Here is an 8,141-nt window from a genome sequence, read left to right as displayed (position 1 = left end):
TGACAAGTTTTTCCTCAAATCACATCCCTAAGTTCAGAAGCTCATTTCATTGACTGATCTTGTCTTTTGTGTGTGCGTATGACAGTCTTTAAATTTAACAAATTGCTGCATGTGATTTATTTTGAATTTAATTACAGAGCCACAATGGCACATATAATTATGGAGGTAAGTAGCAGCCAATTCTTTACCCTGAGGACTTGAGAAAGGCTGTAAAGTATAACATAGTCTTTATGTACCTTCTCTCCTCCCGGGGACTCAATGCTGACAAAGTATCAGAATATCTGTAAGAGGTCAGGATCTCATGCTGTGCCTGCCCCTTGCTCCTCATTCATGTCCATGCTAATGCAATGCTGTTCAACACCATTTGGGGAAATTCACAAAATCAGCCTGCTTGAGAAAAACCTTTCATCAAAGATGGGCTCCAAAGATTGGCTTAAAATAAGTAGCAATGTGACTTTTTTTGTTGTTGTTATAAAAGTTAAAACTCTAAAGTGCGCTTTTATACTCTGTGGGAAGAGACACGTGTCTCTGGAATAGAACAAGCAAATTATGAAAAGAAAAGAAATCTAACACAACAGTCCTCATTGATAACACCAGTCTTCATTTTTTTTTTTTTAAGAGAGACTTTTGCTACTGGGTATGAGTGCTTGCTGGAGAGACAGAGAGAGACAGAGAGACAGAAAGCAAGAAATCATCCCTCAGGGGGATGGTCACACCACAATCTCTTCTCCTTAATTCTCCTCTTGGGATTTTAGGCACACATGCATACACACCCAGTGTGAGTTTCAAAACACTGGGTCCAGGACTAGAACCATGGTTGGTCATGTGGGAGTCCAACGATGTAACCGTTTCTCTATCTGCTGCCCCCTCTTTTTAAGAATAACTTATTTTATTTATTATCATTTTTTAATTTGACCAGAGAGAGACAGAGAGAAAGGGAAAGTGAGAAAATAAACCACCAGATCCAGGATTCAAACTGTGGTTGGCCATGTGTGAGTCCAACGCATCAACCACAATGCCACCTGCCAGCCCCACCAGTCTTAATTCTGTATCATGCAACTAATGGGTTTCAAAATGAAACTTTAGTTCTCATTTATTCTCTGGTATTTTGACTGTACAAGTAATTTTCTGGGGTTCTTCATTGATTGAGAAGGTTTTACATCTTCTTAATGTTTTTCATATTGTTATATAATCTTAAATATTGCATGTGTCTTCTTATAGAAGTACATAGATAAGGACCATTTCTCTTACTGTGGGGCAAGTGCACTCATTAGAGAGACAGAGACAGTGAGAGGGAAAATGAGATATTACCCTCTGAGGGGATGCCCATGGGGAATCCCTTCTCCTTCATTCTCCTTCTGGGATTTGGGGCACACACACATATGCACCTGGCATGAGTTTCAAGCCGCTGGATCTCAAACTATGGCCAGCCATGCGGGAGTTCAGTGCCTTAACCGCAGTGCTACTGCTGGCCCTAGGTACTTTATATTTAATATCTAAAAAAAAAAAAAAATGGAAATAACCTCAGGTAATTAAGAGAATCAGTAAAGAAATCGTGATATATGTATATAATATGATAGTATTTGGTAATAAAAGGGAGCGTACTACAGATACACACAGATGAAAGAACATCCAAAGTCAGGGGCCAGAGGGGGGAGCAGTGGTAACACAGCTGGGTCCAAACAGGAAGGTCTTGCATTTGTGACCTGAGACTTTTCTCTCCATGCCAGGTGAAAATGCCTGTGATCTGGGCTGGCTGGAACTGGGGGTACATTACACTGTGAGGGCTCCATTAGGGGTGCCTCTCTTTCTCTCTTGTGAAAAGATAAAATTAAAAACTAGGGCTGGTCCTGAGGCCTAATGGTTAAGGGAGCTGGATTACACATGGCTGATAGTGGTTTGAACCCCAGCCCAGGTGGTGAGGGACAGGTCAGATGTGTGTGTGTGTGTGTGTGTGTGTGTGTGTGTGCACGCGCACCCCAAATCCTAACAGGGTGGAGAGTGGAGCAGAAGGGATGGTGGAGTGACTGTGCTCTATTGGAGGGTGCTTTCTTCCTCTCTCTCTCCCTGGCAAGTGAACATGCCTCTGACAATTTAAAAAAATTAAAAACAAAACAAGCCCCCTTTCCTCCCCCCAAAACACCAATATGCTGAGCTAAAAACGTCTTATACTGAAGAGTGCATATTTTCTAGTTCCATTTACGTGAAATTATAAATGTGCTGTCGTACTTAGAGATACTACCCCGGAGGACTGCTGTGCGTAAAGCACCCGTGCAGTGCCTGGTGCATGGCAGTGTCCTGTAATGGTGGTTCTTATCAGCTTCTCTAAACAATTAAGGTGTTCATTTTAAGTTTTGTTTTTGAGTTATTTAATTTTATTTATCTTTATTTTTAAAAATTGACAGAGAGAGACAGAGAAAGAGGGAAAGTGAGAAAGGAAGTCGCCGGGTCCAGGACTCAAACTGGGGTTGACCATGTGGGAGGTCAGTGCCTCAACCATCATGCCACCTACTGGCCCCCAAGTTTTTAAAACTTTTTTTGAGAGAGAGAGAAGCACCCCCGACAAGGTCTCACACCACCATCCCTCCCAGTTTTTCTCAGCCAGGGTGGCAGACACACACAGGGCTTGCCTGGAATGTTCGTATCAGTCAGACTGCAACCTTCCATATTGCCTGCAAAGTTCCCCATTGTAGATGAGTCAGGGGCTTTAGTATATTACAGAGCTGTGCGGCCAGCATAACAATCCAATTCTGGAGCATATCCATGAGCTCAAAAAGAAGTCTCGTGCCCACTGCTAGTCGCTTCTCATTTCCTACCCCCAGCTCAACCACTCATCTACTCAACCACTAATCCACTATATATACAGATTACATGTTCTAGACATTTCATATATGCGGAATTACACAGTTTGTAGTAAGTGATAATAGCGGCCACATAGCTGTATAAACCAGTACATTTCAATCAAGCCCTAGTGTCTTGAATAAAAAAAGGGAACAGTGGGGAACAGACAACAGAAATGACCACTGAAGGGTGAATAGAGTTGGTTGGTATTAATATTAGTTGAGAAAAGTACTTTGAATAATGGAATTAGAAGATATATAGGAAAGAGAGGCTTTCCTTGGCCCATCAGAATAGAGTCTTGGGGGGTGGGGGCAGCAGGTGCCATGGTGTTTAGGCTGCTGGACCCACCCACATGGCCAACCATGGTTTGAGTCCTGGACCTGGTGGCTTGCTTTCTTACTTCCCCTCTCTCTCTCTGTGTCTCTCTCTGGTCAAATGAAAATAAATGAATGAATATATAAAAATTAAATAAATAATTCTTAAAAAAAAAAAAAAGAATAGAGCCTGGGTTGTTAGATTGTGAAATCCAGTTCTGGAAGTTTCTTGACTCTTGGAAAGAAGTGTGGTGAATCAGTAACTAATATAGGAGGTGGTTAAAATCAACCAAAAGAAGAACGGTGGGTGAGGTTTGTCAGGAGGCAACCCTACCTCCCATTTTTCCTTTTTGCACTCTCGTTCTCTGCCCTTTAGCTTGCCTTATAGGTTCTTCTTGTGCTCGGATAGGGAAATGAGCCTGCTTAGCCAACCATCACTAAAGTACTAACTGAAGGACTTTTCTTTCCACTCTACCCATGAATATTTATATTTTTAATACCTGGAAAAAATAACGTTGAATTCTAAGAAATGTGTTTTAATTTGTGGGATTTAGGCACCATAAAGCACAGTTAAGAGAGATGCTTAGTGCAGGGGAAAATTTATTTTGTATTTTATTTGCATACAATGACTATTTTGAACACAACCTAAGAATGTTTTATTCTAAAAAGAACACTTTTTCTAACTTAATTCATTCCCAAAACCACTAATTTCTTTCTGGGATTGACATTTTTAAAATAATTATTTATTTCATTTTATTTCAATCATCATCATCGTCATTATTATTTTAATTTGCTACAGGGCACATATGCTCACCAGAATGAGACACAGAGAGAGAGAGTGAGAAAGCAAGTCACTAGGTCTGGGACTCGAACTGCAATTGACCATGTGGGAGTTCAGCACCTTGATCACCATGCCACTTGCTGGCCCCAGGATAGAGTTTTGGCTCAATCAAAGATTTAAAGTGATAAAATGTTTAGATAATTACATATGATGTCACTGTTTAACAACTGTGGAAACAAAATGGAGTGTTAGAAGACTAAATTAGGGCCGAGTAATGGCATAGTGGTAATGCAGCTGTACCCACAACGGAAAGGGTCTGGGTTTGTGCCCAGGGACCTCTGAGCACACGGGGAGGCATGTGTGCATGCCAGTGATCCAGGTTAGCTGAATTAGGGTGAATTGTGGTTCAGAAACCCTGTTAGGAATGCGTTTTCCTCTCTCTTTCTTATGAAAGAAAGAAATATACTCCTCTTAAAAAGACCAAAGGAGGGAGCAGCAGAAAGAACAATGATTACATTTCTGGACTCCCACGTAGGAAACTGCGGTTTGAGTCTCAGAATCGGCAATTTAAAACTCATGCTGGGCACATGTGTGTGTACGCCCAAAATCCTGAGAGTGGAGAAGGGACTGCAGTATGCCCATCACCCTTGGGGGTTGTTGTCTCACTTTCTGTCTCTGTGTCTCTGGTGAGTACATGTGCCCTGTAGCAAAAATCTCTTTTTTAAAAAATGACTAAGATAGGGGCCAGTAGGTGGCATGGTAGATAAGGTGCTGAATTCTCACATGGTCAACCACAGTTCGAGTCCTGAACCTGGCAGCTTGAAAATCAAGCTGGGCATGTGTGTCCAAAATCCTCAGAGGAGAATAGAGGAGAAGGGATTGTGGAGTGGCTATCTCCAGTGGAGGGTGGAGGGGTGGTAATTTCTCGTTTTCCTTCTCTCTGTTTCTCCCCGTGTACATGTCCTACGGCAAAGATGGAAACCAAAAACAAAAAGAAAGAGAGAGACTAAATTAAGCCTTATGACAGAAATTCCAGTGCTTTCTCAATGTTTCATCCCGTGAGAGTGATGGGCAATGGGAACAAAAATTCTCTCATATATTTGGAAGCACAAATTTGATTCCATAGGTATCAAGCCAGTGGATGTGGCAGTGGTCCCCTATAACAGAGGTCCTGAGAGGGTAGGCTAGAGTCCATAGTCTGGCTGAGGTTACTGCTGCCACCCTAATTCAAGTGACAGGTTTCCTCAGCTGACGGCATATGTCCACTGAAGCATTCTCTGGGGATAAGAGAAGTCCAGTCTGCTAAGTCTGAAGGGTTGCTGATTGATGCTTTCAAATACTCTGTTACTAAGTCAAGTGTCACAAGAATCACCACATGAAATCAATCCATTCATTAGTACAGGGATACCGTATTCAGAAATGTAGTGATGAAGGTATATAGCAAAGGACACATGGCATCTGCAGTCTTTGGCAAATACAACGTACTTGCTTCATTTTTCAGGAGCATTTACAACAGCAGCACTATAAAAATAATTGAGGGCCTGGATATTTCTGAATAAAAGCAACTCTGACGCTGATGAATTTACTCGTACCTTTGTGTGTGATGGGACAATGGAGCACACCAAAAGCTGATGGCCTCTGCTCACACGTGGTCCTACCTCCCATCTTCTTCCCAATCTTCTCCTGACCCATTCACCTTTCCGGGAAGGGGATGCTATTGACATCTGTTTTTACCCTCTGCAGGGGAGGTCAGGGTCATTCACTTGCCTCTTGGTGTCTAAGGTAGGCCAAGCTTCTCATCTACGCCCCATTCAGTTTGTTCCAAGCATGGAGGTTACAATTTTTCAGAGGTCACCCATCTACCTGACTGGAGGCTGGGAGCTTCTGGAGAAGGGAGATTGGCTTCCCTGGCCCCACCTGCAGCGGCTGGTGGTTGGTAAATTAACACTGAGCACTGGAATTTTCCCAATTCACCCTACACCTGTGAAGGTCTATACTCCCCCTGCAAGTATCCTAATGCCTAAGAAAGGACATTAAATATGTAGCGACCAGCGGTTAGCGTAATGGCTATGTCACTGGACTCCCATGTAGTAGACTGCAGTTTGAGTCCTGGACACGGTGGCTTAAATTCATGCCAGGCACGTGTACGTGCGTGCCCAAGGATCCAAAGAGGAGAATGGAGGAGAAGGGATTGCAGCGTGGCCATTCCCCCTGGAGTGTGATTTCTCGCTTTCTGTCTCTCTGTCTCTCTCTGTATTTCTGGCAAGCACATGCAACCTATAGAAAATAACCCTCTCAAAAAATATGTAATATCTATACCTAATTAGATATACTTAGAAATATTTTATTATATCTAATTAATACCTAACATTAATATCTAGTAAAAAAAAAACACTAATGGATGAGAGGCTGAATAAGAAAGGAAGTTTTGTATTTTAGTACCTGTAATGACACCATTTTCCTGCTTTTATCTTTTTAAGTTTATTTATTTCTTCCATGAGAAAGAGAAGGAGCGACCAGCATCTCCAACAGGATCTCCACCCACAATCCACCCTCTAGCCTCAGCCATCCCCGATCACAGATACATACCGCGCCCAGCATTCACAGGGAGACTCTGAGTTGCAAACCTGGCACTTGCCCATGTGGGTCCAGCGTTGCAAAGTATTGTGTTACTGCTACACTACCGCTAATGGGCAGCCCATTTTCCTGCGTTTTGAACAGTGTTCAGCATTACCATTTTGCACAAGGCTGGTCTGGCTGAGGACCTGTTTAAGAGGTAAGGGACTGGGCTGGTAGCTAGAGCTATGATTAGGTAGGCAGGGAACACAACAGCCAGAAGCCGGCTGGGCTTGAAGGTCACAGGGGCTAAAAATGACGGAGGTCGAAGGCAAGATGTATAGGAGGGAAGCTGATGTGTGGACACCAGCAGATGGGAGGGTAAATGTTCTTGGGAGACCTATCTCGCATGGGTGGACAGTCCTTTTTCTTTACTTCAAGGGTATATTTTATTGGATTGTCTGGAAAGTCAAAACACATTTTTGCATGGAAAAACAGAAAAATACGTCATGACTTTCCTAACTTAATATTTCATTCTACTTTTTGCAATTAAAAGGTAAAGGAGGAGGAAGTTAAAAAAAGGCCTTTTGAAATGTTTTGCAAGAGGTCCAGAATGTATACGTTTTCCTAACCTCATCTAGATCTTTCCTACATGTATTTGTTCTCTTATTCAGCAAACATCATGGAATATTAGCACAGGAAGTGGGACTCTTAATATTATGTGGTGATGAAAGAAACTTATTTTTTTGTGGTCCAACAAATAGAAGCAAATTATAAATGCAAGTTTGAATGATCCTTAGTTTAGTACACAAATACAGACAAAAAAGGAAAAAATCCTCATATAACATATATACATAATATCTAATAGTTTTCACTTTCAAAGGCATGTTAATTCAGAATAAAAATTTAAAATATATCCAAAAGTCAACTTGTGAGGGTCTAATATTGATATTTAGAATTTCAATGTGCTTGCAGAATCATTTTGATTCTCTCTGTGGTAGCATACTGGCAAAACTCCAGTCAGGCTTAGTTAGTTGAGGAAGGAATTCATCACTTTGAACTCCATGTTTTCTTAACAGTTCAAGGTGCCTCTTGATGTATTCTCCACTTGATACACAGGGATTTATACTCCTAACTCTTAGACATTGTGATGAATATATTATCCCTGGCTTTCTCGGTCATGAAGAGATCATCCTTTACACTGCATTGAGAAATCGAGTTTCAGTTCTCACTGTATTACCGTGTGTCTTAGTCTATGAATGTGTCACAGATAGAAATACCTGAGACTGGCTGAATTTAAGAGAATAGAGGTTCATTTGCAAAACTCATGATTACGCTGGCTGCAAAGTCCAAAGGTGCTGGCCTGCAGCATAACTGACAGAAACACAGAGGAGGTGAGTGCAAGCAGTCAACTTTCGTGAGAACGCCCTTTCTCATGAGAGTTGAAACTCACTGGGTCTCTCCAGATATTATTAGGCAGTTGGGATTATTCACACTTTACAGAGAAAGAAACTAGAATCTGAAAGACTAAGAAACTTGCCCAAGACCATACAACCAGTAAATCTGCCTGACCCTAACGTGCAAACACCACGTCACCTTAATTTTATGGAGGCCGCTACATTGGCGTGTGTTAGCAAGGCCGTGGGAAC

This window comes from Tupaia chinensis, unplaced genomic scaffold, assembly GCF_000334495.1.
Source record: "Tupaia chinensis unplaced genomic scaffold, TupChi_1.0 Scaffold000350_1, whole genome shotgun sequence".
Classification (NCBI taxonomy): domain Eukaryota; kingdom Metazoa; phylum Chordata; class Mammalia; order Scandentia; family Tupaiidae; genus Tupaia; species Tupaia belangeri.
This window is presented reverse-complemented; position numbering follows the sequence as displayed.